Genomic DNA, 18,872 nt, shown 5'->3' with positions numbered 1-18,872 from the left:
AAAGTGAAAGAGGAGAGTGAAAAAGTTGGCTTAAAGCTCAACATTCAGAAAACGAAGATCATGGCATCCAGTCCCATCACTTCATGGGAAATAGATGGGGAAACAGTGGAATCAGTGTCAGACTTTATTTTGGGGCTCCAAAATAACTGCAGATGGTGACTGCAGCCATGAAATTAAAAGACACTTCCTCCTTGGAAGAAAAGTTATGACCAACCTAGATAGCATATTCAAAAGCAGAGACATTACTTTGCTGACTAAGGTCCGTCTAGTCAAGGCAATGGTTTTTCCGGTGGTCATGTATGGATGTGAGAGTTGGACTGTGAAGAAGGCTGAGCACTGAAGAATTGATGCTTTTGAACTGTGGTGTTGGAGAAGACTCTTGAGAGTCCCTTGGACTGCAAGGAGATCCAACCAGTCCATTCTGAAGGAGATCAGCCCTGGGATTTCTTTGGAAGGAATGATGCTGAAGCCGAAACTCCAGTACTTTGGCCACCTCATGCGAAGAGTTGACTCATTGGAAAAGACTCTGATGCTGGGAGGGATTGAGGGCAGGAGGAGAAGGGGATGACCGAGGATGAGATGGCTGGATGGCATCACGGACTCGATGGACGTGAGTCTGAGTGAACTCCGGGAGTTGGTGATGGACAGGGAGGCCTGGCGTGCTGCGATTCATGGGGTCGCAAATAGTCGGACATGACTGAGCGACTGAACTGAACTGAAATATCAAAGATACATGTTTCCAGGCCTCTCCTGTTTAGACATTCATGATAGCCCCAAACTGGGTAGTCATAATGGTAAAAAATACATATTCCTTTACCTATGTTAGAGTTATCTATGTTCTCCGTGTCCATGGCACCTTCTGTATATCTTTATCACAACCTTTAAAATGCTAATCACTGATTTACCATTTTTTCCTCCAAACTGGATAGTGAGCCTCTTATACACAAGGGTCCTATCTTATATATTCTGTTTCCATTGGCCAACATAGTTTTCAGAACTAAGAAGTTGCTCAAAAATATTTGTCAAAATGAACAAATCAATGAGTTGCAAATTCATCTGGGTCTAGATGGATGGATTTCATTAAAAAATAGATTTCATTAAAAAGTTAGGTATTCTATAAAATGCATACTTTTTGGTTTCCAAAGGGGAAAATGGGGGGATAAATTAACAGGAAGGGATTAACAGATACACACCACTATATATGAAATAGGTACAGCAATAACCTATAATGAAAAGAATCAGAAAAAAAATGTATAACAATCACTTTGCTATACACTGGAAACTAATACAATATTGTAAATTAACTATACTTTTGAAAAGAAATGTTTGCATTCTGAAAAGCTAAAATCTTGCCTTCATCCTTAACATCTGTTCCCACTCTTGTCTTCCTCCATTACAATAAGCGACTTAATTAAAGAAGCTGCTTAGGCCAGAAACTTAGGATTCAGCCTTCACTTCTCATTTGCTCATCTCTAATTCATTATCAAACCGCATATAATTTACATTGCAAATAACACTTTTATTCATTAACTTTTCTCCATTTCCATTTTCAACGTTGTTGTATCTGCTATTATCTCTTTTCTTCATTGCTGCACTTGCTTCCTAAATTTTCTCCTTCCAATCATTATTCACTCCCCACCCTAATCCATACTACACAGTGTAGCAAGACAGATTTCTTTCAAAATGTATATCAGATCATGTCATTCCCCTGCATAAAACTCTATTTCCATTGGCTTAAAATAAACATTGACTTAAATACCTAATCATATCCTACATAGAATCACTGATCCAATGGACATGAATTTGGATTTATTTGTCTCCATGAGAAAGTGGAGGACAGAGGAGCATGGCATGCTGCAGTCCATGGGGTTGCAAAGAGTCAAATGTGAGTTAGTGCCTGAACACCAACACACTCTATATGCCTACTACTCTAAACTTTTCTTGTCCAACTCTCCTCTCTGATCACTGGGCTTTATCACTTTGGCCTTCCTGAAGTTCCTTCACCACATGAAACTCTTTCACCCTAGATCTTCCTACTTGCAGATCTAACTCTTCAGGTGAGTGTTTGACTCATACTTCCCTTGTCTCTCATGTCACTCTTGAACGTATTTTAAAAGAGAACTTCCTTTCCCTGAACACTCAGCTTGCAGCCGTTGCTCCCAAACCCTGGAAATTCTCTTGGGGCACTTCACCCTTTTTATTTTCCTAGCACTTGTCTATACATGTAGACATACTTCTTTTGAGTTTTGACTAGGCTGCAATCTCTACACAGATAAGAGACCATGTTTGTTACCTATTAACATTCTATACCCTCTTATCACCATGCCTTCACATTCAGATTAGTTCAGTTACTCAGTTGTGTCTGACTCTTTGCAACCCCATGCACTGCAGCACGCCAGGCTTCCCTGTTCATCACCAACTCCCAGAGCTTGTTCAAACACATGTCCATAGAGTCAATAATGCCATCCAACCATCTCATCCTCTGCCTTCCCCTTCTCATCCTGCCTGCAATCTTTCCCAGCATCAGGGTCTTTTCCAATGAGTCAGCTCTTCATATCAGGTGGCCAAAGTATTGGACCTTCAGCTTCAGCATCATGCCTTCCAATGAATATTCATGACTGATTTCCTTTAGGGTTGACTGGTTTGATCTCCTTGCAGTGCAAGGGACTCTCAGGTGTCTTCTCCAACATCACAGTTCAAAAACATCAATATGTTATAAACATATGTTCATAGGATAGCTAAATATCAATGTGTTTGCTCACCTATAAAAGGGAAAGAGTTATGTATACTTATCCCTATACAGAGCCATAATATGCAATTAACTAATTTATTAATAATTCTCCAAAGCTTCCATATACCTTACAAGCTTTGGAGAATTATTAATAAATTAGTTAATTGCATTTTATGGCTCTGTATAGGGATAAGTCATTCTCAGTTCAGTTCAGTTCAGTTGCTCAGTTATGTCTGACTCTTTGTGACCCCACAAACTGCAGCACGCCAGGCCTCCCTGTCCATCACTAGCTACCAGAGTCCACCCAAACCCATGTCCATTGAGTCAGTGATGCCATCCAACCATATCATCCTCTGTTGTCCCCTTCTCCTCCTGCCCTCAATCTTTCCCAACATCAGGGTCTTTTCAAATGAGTCAGCTCTTTGCATCAGGTGGCCAAAGTATTGGGATTTCAGCTTCAAAATCAGTCCTTCCAATGAACACCCAGGACTGATCTCCTTTAGGATGAACTGGTTGGATCTCCTTGCAGTCCAAGGGACTCTGAAGAGTCTTCTCCAACACCACAGTTCAAAAGCATCAATTCTTTGGCACTCAGCTTTCTTTATAGTACAATTCTCAAATCCATACATGACCAATGGAAAAACCATAGCCTTGACTAGATGGACCTTTGTTGGCAAGGTAATGTCTCTGCTTTTGAATATGCTGTCTAGGTTGGTCATAACTTTCCTTCCAAGGAGTAAGTGTCTTTTAATTTCATTGCTGCAATCACCATCTGCAGTGATTTTGGAACCCCCCAAAATAAAGTCAGTCACTGTTTTCCCGTCTATTTGGCATGAAGTGATGAGCTTTCTAATGAGATAAATAAAATCAGTATCTCACATATTTAGAGAAAAATACTATGGTTTGATTAAGTAGATTTCTATGATGATGTCTCAAGGAAAATAGGATCCAGAATAGAAGTTCTAGGAAAGCAGTCTTCTTATCACTATAGACTAAGAACTTTTAAAGCCTTAAGTATCACCCAACAATAGACTACACTGACACCAAAGTAGTAAGTTCTCTAACAGTAGCAGAGGATATTGCTAATGTAGAGAGACTAGATTAGACATCTCATATGCTTTTTGCAAACTCAGAAATTCTCTAATTATATAGAGGAGCAACAAGGACAAAACAACCAAAAGAACCCACAGGTTTGCACATGAAACACAAAAGGGAGTGCTGTTCCATAGGACAGAAGGGATGGAAATAATCTGCTTTAAAATTTTCCAAGGCAAATCTGAATGAGATATCGCTTTCAATTAGCAGGTCTTCAAAGTACAGCTCTAAGGAAACATCTTGAAGATGATTCTCTTTCTTCCTTAGGGTCACAAAGATAAAAGAATGACTGGTCTCTAAGTCTTAGATTAGAAGCCTGTGGTGCAGGAGACATGTTCAGGTAACTTTTCATGCAGCCCTTATGATTGTTCGCATGGTGAGTGCATTAAAGAACCAAGAGAAAGCACCATTTTTTCCAAAGTGATCTAAAATAAAACTTAAGTAAAAATTTGAGAAAACGGCAAACATTTCATCCTTCCAGAAGGATACACAAACATAGACAAGACCTAGAAAAGAAATCAAATGCCCGAATCCCTAGTTTGCGTCCAAGAAGTCAGATCTCAGTCACCATATCACCACATCCCAATGTAATTCAGTCAAGGTGTACCACAAGGGATTGGCTAATGATGCCTCAATATAAAAGAGTGTGAACCACTTATTTATTTTAATTTGCCAGCATGTCAAAAAACACCTTTATTCTGTTTAGAATTGGCTCATGTTCTCATGTTTTCTTGCCAGATGCCTTGGAGCAGGTGCTTTCTGGGCTGGAGTTTTCTGACCCTTCTGAGCTTTTGGAGAAGGTGCTACATTCTGACCTGTAGCTTTCGGGGCAGGAACCTCCTGGGCTGATGCCTTCTTACCCACGATGGTCATCTTTTTATTTTTCCCCTGCTGGAACATTGGCAGTGGCAACAGCTTCTGCAGCTGTCTCCTTAGCAGTAAGTGCTTTCTTGTGAGAAGCTTTCAGGAGAGCTCTCTTTTCAAGTTTCTTAACTCCAAGCTTGATGAGTCTTGCCTTTGTGACTTTTTAACAATTGAAATCTGCCATCTTGGATTTTTTTGGCTTCAATTTTCTTGACCCACCTTCTGGCCACTCACTTTGCAGGGATATCTGCCTTCTACCAGGGTTTTCCAACATACCTATGGTGAGCACTGTGTGGGAACTTGAAGATGAAATCAGTGAGCTGCATGCATTTGAAAAGCATAGCCTGTCTCCATCAGTTCAGTTCAATTCATTTCAGTCACACAGTCATGTCCGACTCTTTGCGACCCCATGGATTGCAGCACGCCAGGCCTCTCTGTCCATCACCAACTCCCGGAGTTCACCCAAACTCATGTACATTGAGTCTGTGATGCCATCCAGCCATCTCATCCTCTGTAGTCCCCTTTTCCTCCTACCCCCAATCCCTCCCAGCATCAGAGTCTATTCCAACGAGTCAATTCTTCCCATGAGGTGGCCAAAGTATTGAAGTTTCAGCTTTAGCATCAGTTCTTCCAAAGAACACCCAGGACCGATCTCCTTTAGTGGACTGGTTGTATCTCCTTGCAGTCCAAGGGACTCTCAAGAGTCTTCTCCAATACCACAGTTCAAAAGCATCAATTCATTGGCACTCAGCTTTCTTCACAGTCCAACTCTCACATCCATACATGACCACTGAAAAAAATGTAGCATTAATTAGACGGACCTTTGTTGGCAAAGTAATGTCTCTACTTTTGAATATACTATTTAGGTTGGTCATAACTTTCTTTCCAAGGAGTAACCGTCTTTTAATTTCATGGCTGCAATCACCATCTGTAGTGATTTTGGAGCCCCCCAAAATAAAGTCTGACACTGTTTCCACTGTTTCCCCATCTATTTCCCATGAAGTGATAGGACCAGATGCCATGATCTTCATTTTCTGAATGTTGAGCTTTAAGCCAACTTTTTCACTCTCCTCTTTCACTTTCATCAAGAGGCTTTTTAGTTCCTCTTCACTTTCTGCCATAAGGGTGGTGTCATCTGCATATCTGAGGTGATTAATATTTCTCCCGACAAGCTTGATTCCAGCTTGTGCTTCTTCCAGCCCAGCGTTTCTCATGATGTACTCTGCAGAGAAGTTTAATAAGCAGGGTGACAATATACAGCTTTGACGTACTCCTTTTCCTATTTGGAACCAGTCTGTTGTTCCATGTCCAGTTCTAACTGTTGTTTCCTGACCTGCATATAGGTTTCTCAAGAGGCAGGTCAGGTGGTCTGTATTCCCATCTCTTTCAGAATTTTTCACAGTTTATTGTGATCTACACAGTCAAGGCTTTGGCATAGCCAATAAAGCAGAAACAAGTGTTTTTCTGGAACCCTCTTGCTTTTTTGATGATCCAGCAGATGTTGGCAATTTGATCTCTGGTTCCTCTGACTTTTCTAAAACCAGCTTGAACATCTGGAAGGTCATGGTTTACGTGTTGCTGAAGGCTAGCTTGAAGACTGTTGAATATTACTTTACTTGTGTGTGAGAGGAGTGCAATTGTGTGGTAGTTTGAGCATTCTTTGGCATTGCCTTTCTTTGGGATTGGAATGGAAACTGACCTTTTCCTGTCCTGTGGCCACTGCTGAGTTTTCCAAATGTGCTGGCATATTGAGTGCAGCACTTTCACAGCATCATCTTTCAGGATTTGAAATAGCTCAACTGAAATTCCATCACCTCCACTAGCTTTGTTCATAGTGATGCTTTCTAAGGCCCACTTGACTTCACATTCCAGGATGTCTGGCTCTAGGTGAGTGATCACATCATCGTGATTATCTGGGTCATGAAGATCTTTTTTGTACAGCTCTTCTGTGTATTCTTGCCACCTCTTCCTAATATTTTCTGCTTCTGTGAGGTCCATACCATTTCTGTCCTTTATCGAGCCCATCTTTGCATGAAATCTTCCCTTGGTATCTCCAATTTTCTTGAAGAGATCTCTAGTTTTTCCCATTCTGTTGTTTTCCTCTATTTCTTTGCATTGATTGCTGAGGAAGACTTTCTTATCTCTCCTTGCTCCATACTTGAGTACAAAGTCCATCCACCAAAGTCGTGTTCTGACTAACAACATCTACAATCACAACCAGCTTCCAGGCACAAGACTCCAAGGAGGTGTAGGTCACCCAGCCAGCCTCTATGAAGTGCCTGAACATCATGTTGGTGGCATTTGGCAAGAGGGAACAACTTATTTTTAAAAGACTCCTAAGCTGGACTGGTCTATAGAGAGGCCTGCTGACCTCAAACTCACCTTAAAACAGTGCTCAAACAGAGGAAATGACACTGCACCAGAATGAGAAGAAGATGGCATCAGAAGTAGACAGCTTGGCTAAGATGCTGATCTGAATCTTATGATCATTTATAATGTTTTCTTGATTCCTTGGACCTATGCCTATCAGTCACATGTTTTCTATTATGGACATGATTCAATGCTAGTCAATCAATCCAATTGTTGGGTTTTGGCCAATTACCTGTGCCTAGTACTTCTAGGTTACCTGTTCTCTAGGTGGATTTCTGTCCTCTAGGGCTCTGATCAGATACCTCCTAGGAAATTTATTTTCGATGAGTGGTCAGTAGCAGTTTGTGTGCGTGTGTGTGTGTGCATGCGCACCTTCAGTGGGCTTGAAGGATGTAATTGACCATACCTAAGCCTTAACAACTTTCATAAGTTTTAAATGAAATGTAACCAGGCTATTTGCCTATTGAATTCTGTCTCTATCATAAGGCAGTGCTACACAACTGCAAGGCCCTTGACACCTTACAGCATTTTGGGGAGATATCTGCACTACAATTTAAACTGAATGCTGTATTTTCATACCTGATGAATCCTTTAACGTGACACATTTGAACCACATGAAAAATAAGATTTCTGCTGTAAGTGATTCATTCCCTAGTCTTGATGATCTTAAAAAAGAAAGAAAAAAAAAAAACTGGTGTGGGAGGCTCATGGCTAAAATATTTACTTTTAATTCCACTAATGTTATTAACTATACCATTTGTATTTTGCTTGTTTCACAAGATTATTTCTTGTATTACTAAGTTTATGACTGACCCTCCAATGGAAATGATAACTAGACTTGAAGCAGTTGATTAAATGTATAGCTCGATATATGGTCAATGATTATAACAGTGTAACTCCAGGTATGAAAAGATGCAATGAGAGAGACTACTTTCCTGGACCATAACTAGAAGACAGGTGTCCAGAGATCTTTAACTATTAAGAGCTTAGTCCAGTAATAGCACATTGAGTGTCTTATCAACAAAAACCTTCTTCAGAACTGGGAACGAGCCTTCCCAGCAACACTGGACAAAATGGTCATGAAATGCCCCCCAAAGTATGGTCGGATTTATGACTACAAGGGGGCCATGTCAACTACAAACTGGCACTTACCAAGAGCATTGCCAATGACTGAACAACAAAGTCATTTGCCATCTGCCTCTACGGAGATTGAACCCCATGTTGCTATAGCTGTTGACTTTCAACACCCTCTGAGGGAGTTTAGGGTGGAGTGAGGCACTCTGTGCTCCAGGGAATCTGGTGGGACAGGTCTTTAGATAGTTGGATGTTTTTAGGAACAGATTTTATGATCTCAATCCTTGCATCTCTTCCTATCTATAGAAGCACTAAATCCCTTCATGGTGTTATCAGATCCTCATGACTAACAAAAACCTTTTGTAAAATGAGTGCTTCATGGTATTGAACTCCCCCTTCAACAAAACCTTATATATTGACTTTCCCCCACTGCCACTTTGGAGCAGTCTCTCAGAATTATCTGTGATGCTGTCTCCCGGGCTTCAGTCCTCATTTTGCTCCAAATAAAACTTAACTCACAACTCAAAACAAATAATAATAAAAATAAAAGGAATGCTACTGAATGGTGCATTCTTAGTTGTTCACTCATGTCTAACTCTTTGGGACCACATGGACTATAGCCCACCAGGCTCTTCTGTCCATGGGATTCTTCAGGCAAGAATATTGGAGTAGATTGCTATATCCTCCTCCAGGAGACCTTTCCAACCAGGGAGTTAAAAAAGGGAGGAATTATATGTATGTCTGATTCATTTTGCTGTACAGTAGAAATTAACAAAACATTGTCAAGCAAGTCAGTTCAGTTCACTCACTCAATTGTGTCCAACTCTTTGCGACCCCATGAACCACGGCATGCCAGGCCTCCCTGTCCATCACCAACTGCCAGAGTCTACCCAAACACACGTCCATTGAGTCAGTGATGCCATCCAACCATCTCATCCTCTGTTGTCCCCTTCTCCTCCTGCCCTCAATCTTTCCCAGCATCAGGGTCTTTTCAAATGAGTCAGCTTTTCGCATCAGGTGGCCAAAGTATTGGGATTTCAGCTTCAGAATCAGTCCTTCCAATGAACACCCAGGACTGATCTCCTTTAGGATGGACTGGTTGGATCTCCTTGCAGTCCAAGAGACTCTCAAGAGTCTTCAACACCACAGTTCAAAAGCATCAATTCTTCAGCGCTCAGCCTTCTTTATAGTCCAACTCTCACATCCATACATGACTACTGGAAAAACCATAGCCTTGACTAGACAGACCTCTGTTGACAAAGTAATGTCTCTGCTTTTTAATATGCTATCTAGGTTGGTCATAACTTTCCTTCCAAGGAGTAAGCATCTTTTAATTTCAAGCAACTGTACTCCAATATAATTTAATTTAAAAAATTAATACTACTGGAAGAACAACCTCTATTCTCCTACCCTTAGGTGTTAGTTCAGCCTGAAGATTTTTGGTTTTTGCTTGTTTTTTAACTTTAGGATATACCATGTGGCATGCAGGATCCTAGTTCCTTGACCAGGGATCAAACCTGCACCCCCTGCAGCAGAAGTACACAGTCCCAACCATTGGACCACCCAGGAAATCCTGTCTGAGGATTTTGGATGCTCATCATACCTCCCTCACAGTGCTGTCTGAGAATTAGATCTAAAAGTGAAGAAGCTTCTGCCAGGTCTTTGCAAGAGTAAGCTGGACTCACTAAAGGAGAGATAGACTGTAGAAATGTCTCATTTCTCAGATATCTATCAGGCACATTCTGATAGTCCTGTTGGAACATGGTGGTGTCTGCTATTGGTATCTTTTATCTTTTGCCTATCTTCCCTGCTTCATTTTACCATATTCTGAATTTTGTTCAGAGAACTTCTCAAACTTTACTAAGGCCGTTTGAAGTGGTGTAATGGAGAACAGAGGTAAGGGGCTGCACCGGGGCGGGGGGGGGGGCATGGTTTTTCTGCCTACACTCTGCTTATATAGGAGGTACAGCACCATCTCAAGGGGAAGTGCGGTCCAGGAGTTTCCGGTGAGGACTACTTCCAAACGAGCAAGGGCTTCCAGTGATGGGAGACCAAATGCGGGAGACCATCCAGAATAATAAGCTAAGTAGTACTCTGAAGAAGATGATCCTGGAAGTGAGAGAAGTGTGGAAGGCTATCACTTAGGTAATATATCAGGATGGAGTCAGATTAGCTCTGTAAAAATACCTCTCTATGTACCTCATAGAATGCTTTTTTGAGTGGAAGGGAAAGGGATGGCATTATAACTATGGTATGTGAAGGGGAGGGAGGAAGGGATGTTGAATGCAGAACCTACAGACAAACATTCTTTCAGTGGATGCTCAGCACAGGGGAGAACACGAGGCTGTCAGCTTCATCTTCTATGCATGTCTCAACAGAATGTAATTATATTAATTAAAAACAATTAGATGAGAAATAGTTATGGTATGGTAGATATGATGGAAACAGTATGAGCTTTGGACTCAAAGGTTCTGGGTCTCAGCCTTGGTTTTTAAACATAGTCTTTATTTTATTTTTTATTGAGGTTGGTTAAATTATAGTGTGTCAGTTTCAAATGTACAGCAAAGTGATTCAGTTATATATATATATATATAATTTTTCAGATTATTTTCCATTATAGGTTGTGGTTATCATAAGATTTTAAGTATTGTTCCCTGCACTATACAATAGGTCCTTCCCGTTTACCTATTTTACATATAATAGTCCCCAAACTCCTAATATATCTCTCCCCACCCCACTATCTTTTTTGGTAATCAAAGTTTGTTTTCTATGTCTGTGAATCTATTTCAGAAAACTATTATTTCTCATATTTGAGAATACAATTTTATCATCTGTAAAATGAAACACATTACTGTTAAGAATTGAGAATCAGTGTTGGAGAAGACCCTTGAGAGTCCCTTAGACTACTAGGAGATCGAACCAGTCAATCCTAAAGGAAATTAGTCTTGAATATTCAGTGGAAGGACTGATGCTGAAGCTGAAGCTCTAATAATTTGTCCACCAGAAGTGAAGAACGGACTCACTGGGAAAGACCCTGATGCTGGGAAAGATTGAAGGCAGGAGGACAAGGGGACGACAGAGGATGAGATAGTTGGATGGCATCACCAACTTGATGGACAATAGTTTGAGCAAACTCCAGGAAATGGTGATGGACAGGGAAGCCTGGCAGGCTTCAGTCCATAGGATCACAAAGAATCGTACATGACTGAGCAACTGAACAGCATATTATATGAATGAAAGCATCTAGCAAGTATACAATAATTAGTATCTATTATGATTTTATTATTATTATCTAGTGCTTCTGGCATAATCCTTGGAAAGAAATAAATTCTTAAAAATAAAAATAGTTGCTGTTCAGTCATTCAGTAGGGTATGACTCTGTGCTCCATGGACTGCAGCACAACTGGCTTCCCTGTCCTTCATCATCTGCCGGAGTTAGCTAAAACTCATCTCCATTGAGTCAATGATGCCAATCAACCATCTCATCCTCTGTCATCCCCTACTCCTCCTGCTTTCAATCTTCCACAGCATCAGGGTCTTTTCTAATGAGTTGGCTCTTCCCATCGTGTGGCCAAAGTATTGGAGTTTCAACTTCAGCGTTACTCCCACCAATGAATATTCAGGGTTGATCTCCTTTAGGATGGACTGGTTTGATATCCTTGCAGTCCAAGAGACTCTCAAGAGTCTTCTCCAACACCACAGTTCAAAAGCATCAGTTCTTTGACTCTCAGCCTTCTTTACAGTCCAACTCTCACATCCACATGTGACTACTGGAAAAACCATAGCTCTGACAAGATGAATCTTTGTTGGCAAAGTAATATCTGCTCTTTAATATACTCTCTATGTTTGTCATACATTTTCTTTCAAGGAGCAAACATTATTTAATTTCATGGCTGCAGTCATCATCTGCAGTGAGTTTTGGAGCCCAAGAAAATAAATCCTGTCATTGTTTCCATTGTTTCCCCATCTATTTGCCATGAAGTGATGGGACCAGATGCCATGATCTTAGTTTTTTGAATGCTGAGTTTTAATCCAGCTTTTTCACTCTCTTCTTTCACTTTCATCAAGAGGCTCTTTAGTTCCTCTCCACTTTCTTTCATAAGGGTGGTGTCATCTGCATATCTTAGGTTACTGATATTTCCCCTGGCAGTCTTGATTCCAGCTTGTGCTTCATCCAGCCCAGCATTTCACATGATATACTCTGCATATAATATACAGCCTTGTGACAGTCACAGCCTTGACATACTCCATTCCCAATTTGGAACTAGTCCATTGTTCCATGTCCAGTTCTAACTGTTGCTTCTTGACCTGCATACAGGTTTCTCAGGAGGCAGGTAAGGTGATCTTGCATTTCCATCTTTTGAAGAATTTTCCAGTTCCTTGTGATCCACAGTCAAAGGCTTTTGTGTAGTCAATGAAGCAGACCTTTCTCTGGAACTCTCTTCCTTTTTCTATGATCCAGTGGATGTTGGCAATTTGATCTCTGGTTCCTCTGCCTTTTCTAAATCCAGCTTGAACATCTGGAAGTTCTCAGTTCACGGACTGTTGAAGACTAGCCTGGAGAATTTTGAGCATTACTTTGCTAGCATGTGAAATGAATGCAATTATGTGGTAGTTTGAATAGTCTTTGGCATTGCCTTGCTTTGGGAATGGAGTGAAAATTGACTCCAGTCCTGTGGCCACTGCTGAGTTTTCCAAATTTGCTAGCATATTGAGTGCAGCACTTTCACAGCATCATCTTTAAGGACTTGAACTAGCTCAGCTTGAGTTCCATCACCTTCACTAGCTTTGTTTGTAGTGGTGCTTCCTAAGTCCCACTTGTCTTCACTCCCCAGGATGTCTGACTCTAGGTGAGTAACAATACCATCATGGTTGTCTGGGTCATTAAGATTTTTTAGATAGTTCTTCTGTGTATTCTTGCCTCCTCTTCTTAATATCTTCTGCTTCTTTTAGGTCCATACCGTTTCTATCCTTTATTTTGCCCATATTTGCATGAAATGCTCCCTTGATATCTCATCTAGTCTTTTCCATTCTATTGTTTTCCTCTATTACTTTGCACTGAATACTTAAGGAAGGCTTTCTTATCTCTCCTTGCTATTATTTGGAACTCTGCATTCAGATGGGTATATATTTCCTAATACCTCAATAACCCTTAACTATGTTCCAGGCACTATTTTAAGCACTTATATTAACTAACTTAATTCTCATAATCTAAAGTCTAAAAGTGTTAATTTCTCAGTCAGGTATGACTCTTTACTATCCCATGGACTGTAGCCTGCCAGGTTCCTTTGTCCATGGCATTCTCCAGGCAAAAATACTGGAGTGGGTAGCTATTCCATTTCCAGGGTATCTTCCTGACCCAGGGATCAAACCCTGGTCTCCTGCATTGCAGGCAGATTTCTTACCACCTTAGCCATCAGGGAACCCTCAGAATAACTTATGAAGTAGAATTGAGATCAGAGAGATTAAGCAACTTGCCCAAGGTTACACAGCCAGTAAGTACCAAAGTCAGGATTTAAGATGAACCTAAGATGACAGTCTTCAGAGTTAATTCTCTGAACTGTGATGTTATTAATATTACTTCCCATTCATCTTCCACTGACTTATATGATATTGATAGATGCTGTGAGTAGATATGGAAAAAGCATAAGGCATATCACTATTAACCTTGAAGGACATGGGGACACACAAGTCAGTGACATGAGGTCACTGGAGCAAATATAAAACCATATTGATCCCCATGGTATAGCACCCTTTTCGATCTGACACAGTCAAGGTCTGCAACATCAGAGGGAATAGTAAACACCTGAGAAAGTTTGTAAAAGGAATTGTGCCAGGAGCCAGCTAAGTAGTTAACAGGGGAAACATCTCACTCACTGTCCCCGCTCCCTCATCTCAGGAGCACACAAAGTTAGAGGAGGAGGAAACTCATTCAGCATGCTTAAACCCACAGGACTTAATAGACATTAGATATTATAGAATCTACATTACACAGTTGAGGGAACAGAGTCCCAAGTGGTAACTGTGGTTTGCGATAGATCCCAAAATAGACTGCGTAAGGTACCTAGAGGAACTGGAGGCAGCTCATGGTATCTTTAGTGAAGACCATGCTGTGGAAGTGGGGAAGGGAGGATAGAAGAAACCAGGTGTGTAAAATGCTTACATTAATCACATTAAAAGCAGCCCTCTCAAGCAATGGTAGCCACTATCTTCATGATGGTTACCTGCTTGATAAACATTATTAGAATGCAGAGAATTATCTTTGAAGGGAAGAGAAAAGAAATTATTTCATAATCTAGGGCAGTCATGGAGGAAGTTTGGATGAGTTCAGGGGCCAGGGTGGTATAGAGGTGGTAGCATATTACACAGACACCTCAGGGTCTCGTGGGCTGCTCAGAACTGGGGATTTGATAAAACGTGATGGACAGGGAAGCCTGGTGTGCTGCGATTCATGGGGTCGCAAAGAGTCGGACATGACTGAGCGACTGAACTGAACTGAACTGGCCTTCTTTTTAGGTGGAAAGCTGAAGCCAGTTTTGGAATAGGAAGGAGGCAGAGGTCAGGGAGCGGGCAGAAAAGACAAACCTTTGGGCCGCTTGTCCGTTTGGCCCTCTTCTCTATGGAGGGTTTGGATTCTGTTCCGCCCTTTCCTCTCTCCAGCTGAGCACATCTGGTTTTCGGGATGAAAGGATCTGAGGTGTCAGGTTTAAATGTCTTCAATGACCAGCTAAAGAGCAGAAAGGATAGGAAGCATGTCAAGTCAACTCTGTGACCTCCTTGGGCTGAAAGTGATCTTTCCAACAATAAACACGGAGCCTTGGCCAGCAGAGGCCCACGAGGGTTGTTTCCCTGACTGGAATTTTACCGATACACAGGCTAGAAAGCTTGGTCAGAAATTTTAACCATGTGTTTCATAAGGTCTTGAAAATCTCCAGACTATTTTTTTAAAAAATATTATCCCAGTAGTTCAGATGATAAAGAATCTGCCTGCAATGTAGGAGACCCAAGTATGATCCCTGGGTTGGGAAGATCCCCTGGAGAAGGGAATGAAAACCTATGCCAGTATTCTTGCCTGGAGAATCCCAAGGACAGAGAAGAGTGGAGGGCTACAGTCCATGGGGTCACAAAGAGTCAGACACAATGGAATGGCTAACACAACAGTAAGAAATGTATTAGAAAGTTTGTATGAGCCAGACAACTATCCTGAGCTTTTGTAAAGAATGCACCTGATATTTGAGCAACTGTGGTAAAAAGCCCTTTACACAGCCAAGTGGGTAGTGACTTGGTGGTTATCAAAATGAACACATACTTGAGTCTCAGCTTCCCTGCTTTCACACTGCCTGTTTGGTAGGTTTTGTGTTTTGATGACATCTTGGATCACATTCCATTGTTTCAACTTGCTGTCATCAATGTTAATTAACATCATCAAAAATTAATTCACAATAAGGTGTGAAGTGTTGATAGAAACTTAGAATGTTGCCCCTCCCTGAGCATTTGCAGAAATAAAGCAGGAGGGCAGTAAGATGCTGTGTTTCAGAAGCCAGCCTGAGTGGTATGGAATGCACTTCAATTGTTTGCTGGAGCATGCACTTGAATCTCCTTCCACCTGTTCTTCAGAGAAGACTAAATCAGCTCAGCCACATCCACTTTGCAAAGCCATCAGTGTCAACCCTGGCCCACAACAGTCCCAGTAACTGAACTTCTCTTGGATTTACTATATGTTCATGACTTCACACTTGAAAAGAATTGCAAAAAGCACACAAATTAGCTGTCTCTCTATGAATGGCATAGCCTAAAACTAAGTACTTAGAGACCTAGGACTTTGAGTTCAAATCTCAAGTTCACCATTTACTAGTTGGATGCCCTTAGGTTGCATATCCATGCAGGACCTCCATTTCCAAATTTGTAAACTGAGTTTATCAATACCAAACTCACAAAACAACTGTGAGAATTAAGTGGGATCATAGAAACTACTAGGACACAATAAGGATTAATAAATGTTAACTGTGTCCTACTTCAAATTCCTAAAATAGTGAGAAACGGCAGCACATAATATTTCAGAAGCCTTTGCATTTACCCTTGGCAATTTTTTTAAATAGTTGGTGGCTTACTTATACTGTTAATGATAGAATATTTTATTTAAATGTTTATGAAAATTTTAAATTATTTAAAGACAAAATTTATATTGTAGCTATATATGGAAAAAAACCAATGTCTCTTGTTTTAAATAGAAAGTAAAACTAAATACAATGAGATCAAGCAATATTATTAGATTTTAAGGAGGCGTGCAGCATTAGATCTGCCCTTTTATTATTAAAAAAGGAGAATTAACAAATGCTGAAAAGTTTGTATAGACAGACTCTTATAAAACTAAGCAGTTTTTCTCTGTGTAGTTGGGTTTAAAACTTAATGAAAAAGGGACAAGTTGTTTCACACTAAGATTTATTGTCACTTAATTGATGTCCTTCTGTCACTGAAATCATATTTTCCCCACTCACTCTTTAGGAAAAAATTGTAGAGGAAAAATAAAAATTCTGGAGATAGAGGACAAGCTTTTGAAATTTAGCTCTACTTCTTACTTGTCGATTACATTGTGCAAGTTACTCCAGTTCTTTGTGCCTCAGTTTCCTCATTGGTCAAGTGGAATATTAACACTCAACTTGGAGGGAGCTATTTGCCTGGATGCCATAAAGTATATTAAGTATATAGCAAAATGCCTTGAATTTATAACAGAAAAGCAAAATGATAATACCAGGGAAAACTGCCTTGTCAGAGTGCAAATAAATAAAATAAAGGCCAAGTTATTTGTACGCCCAGCCATCTGATTTGCTGGGACAAAGATGTTCTGTAACTTTCACCCCAGACATTGCTCAAGCTGTCAGCACACAACTGAGTGGTTTTGAAGAACTCCAGGATTATATAACACTGGATGGCAACCAGGACTGTTGGATTTTCTTCTTTTACTCCTTTTTATTTTGATTTCATTTTTTTAACCACATAAACTTAGAAAACCTTTTTTTCCCTCTCTCTCTTGTTTGTTTTGTTGTTGCTGTTGTTGTTATTATTGTAAAAGATTGAGAAATATAATTAAAAAGAAAATGAAAAATCACTTATGATTTCACTACCCAAACAAAACCAAATTGGATATGGTTTCAAATATGTTCTTTCAGATTTTTCTCTGCAGATTATAGGATTGTAATTATTTTAATGTGGGCAGCTGTTACCCTTTGTTTTGTTATCAACTTTGTTCATTTAACAAAATATCCACCCACAAATATTTTTGTAAATAACTATCATCCTAGAATGTGATTTTCATGCCTATATTGGCATAACACACAAATGTAGCAAAATTTATTTATTCAACTAATATTATTAATAGTTATTTAAGTTTCACTCCCTTGAGTTAATAACTACTATTTTACTAAATTAAATATTATAATTCACCACCTTTTAAATGAAACATGATCCATAAACAGAAGCATTTCTGTTAAGGTAAATTATGAGAGGTGGTCTTTCTAGTCAAGATGATGTGAATTTTAAGGTTCAGACTTCGCCACTCAGGAAATTTAATACAAACTTACAGTAAAAGTATAAAGAACCTACTATTCCAAGAGCCACTCCCCAAACTAAGTCTTATCAAATAAAGATAAGTAAGTGAAGTTGCTCAGTCTTGTCCAACTCTTTGCGATCCCATGTACTGTAGCCTATCAGGCTCCTCCATCTATGGGATTTTCCAGGCAAGAGTGCTGGAGTGGATTGCCATTTCCTTCTCCAGGGGATCTTCCCAACCCAGGAATTGAACCATGGTCTCCCGCATTGCAGGCAGATGATTTACTGTCTGAGAGTTTTTACCAAATTAGGTGAAATTGTTATTATTTTAGTTTGTACATTTCCTGTATACTTAATGAGTGTTTCCATTTTTCTATTTGTAAATTTTGAGTTTAAATCTTTACTTACTTTTCATCTTGAAATATTACTAATTTTCAAAAATATTTACATAAAAAGATTAGACATTTGTATATCATATACATTGACACTAATTTTACATAATATCAGTTTATTTTTTATATGTCATTTGTGATTTATAGGAAATAAAACATTACATAATCATATCTGTTAGTGACTTCCTTTATAACTCTATCTTTGGTATCAAGCCTAGAATGTTTTACTCTATAGATGATATAAACTCTTGCATATATTTTCTTCTAGCACCTTACTAGTCTTTAAAACTGAACAAATAGTATATAAATATAATTTATTGTCCTTTATCGAGCCCATCTGTGCATGAAATATTCCCTTGGTATCTCTAATTTTCTTCAAGAGATCTCTAGTCTTTCCCATTCTGTTGTTTTCCTCTATTTCTTTGCATTGATCGCTGAGGAAGGCTTTCTTATCTCTCCTTGCTATTCTTTGGAACTCTGCATTCAGATGCTTATATCTTTCCTTTTCTCCTTTGCTTTTCACTTCTCTTCTTTTCACAGCTATTTGTAGCAAAGGAGAAACTGCTCTCAGAGATAGCTCCTGCCTTAACTTCTTTCTTTACCACTCTGCTTTCATAGGTCTTATACCTCCATTGTGGTCAAAGTTTCTCCTGCCCTTCACTTCCTGTTTTGATAAATCTCTTACCTATCTAATCCTCTCTTTGTGTCATTTTAGTAGACCTCAACTAGCACAGAAATACAAATATATTGGTAAATAGATAAATAAGTGGTAGGTAGAAAGACAAAAATAAATATCT

General features: G+C 39.7%; 1 pseudogene; it reads right to left on the bottom strand.

Moving 5' to 3' along the window:
* Window positions 1–4,528: 4,528 nt before the first annotated feature.
* LOC101120541 (large ribosomal subunit protein eL14-like) lies at window positions 4,529–6,980 on the bottom strand (annotated as a pseudogene).
* Between the last annotated feature and the right edge of the window lie 11,892 nt (window positions 6,981–18,872).

This window comes from Ovis aries, chromosome 1 (genome assembly GCF_016772045.2).
Source record: "Ovis aries strain OAR_USU_Benz2616 breed Rambouillet chromosome 1, ARS-UI_Ramb_v3.0, whole genome shotgun sequence".
NCBI lineage: Eukaryota > Metazoa > Chordata > Mammalia > Artiodactyla > Bovidae > Ovis > Ovis aries.
The sequence above is the reverse complement of the archived record's forward strand: the minus strand, read 5'-3'. Positions and strand labels throughout refer to the sequence as shown.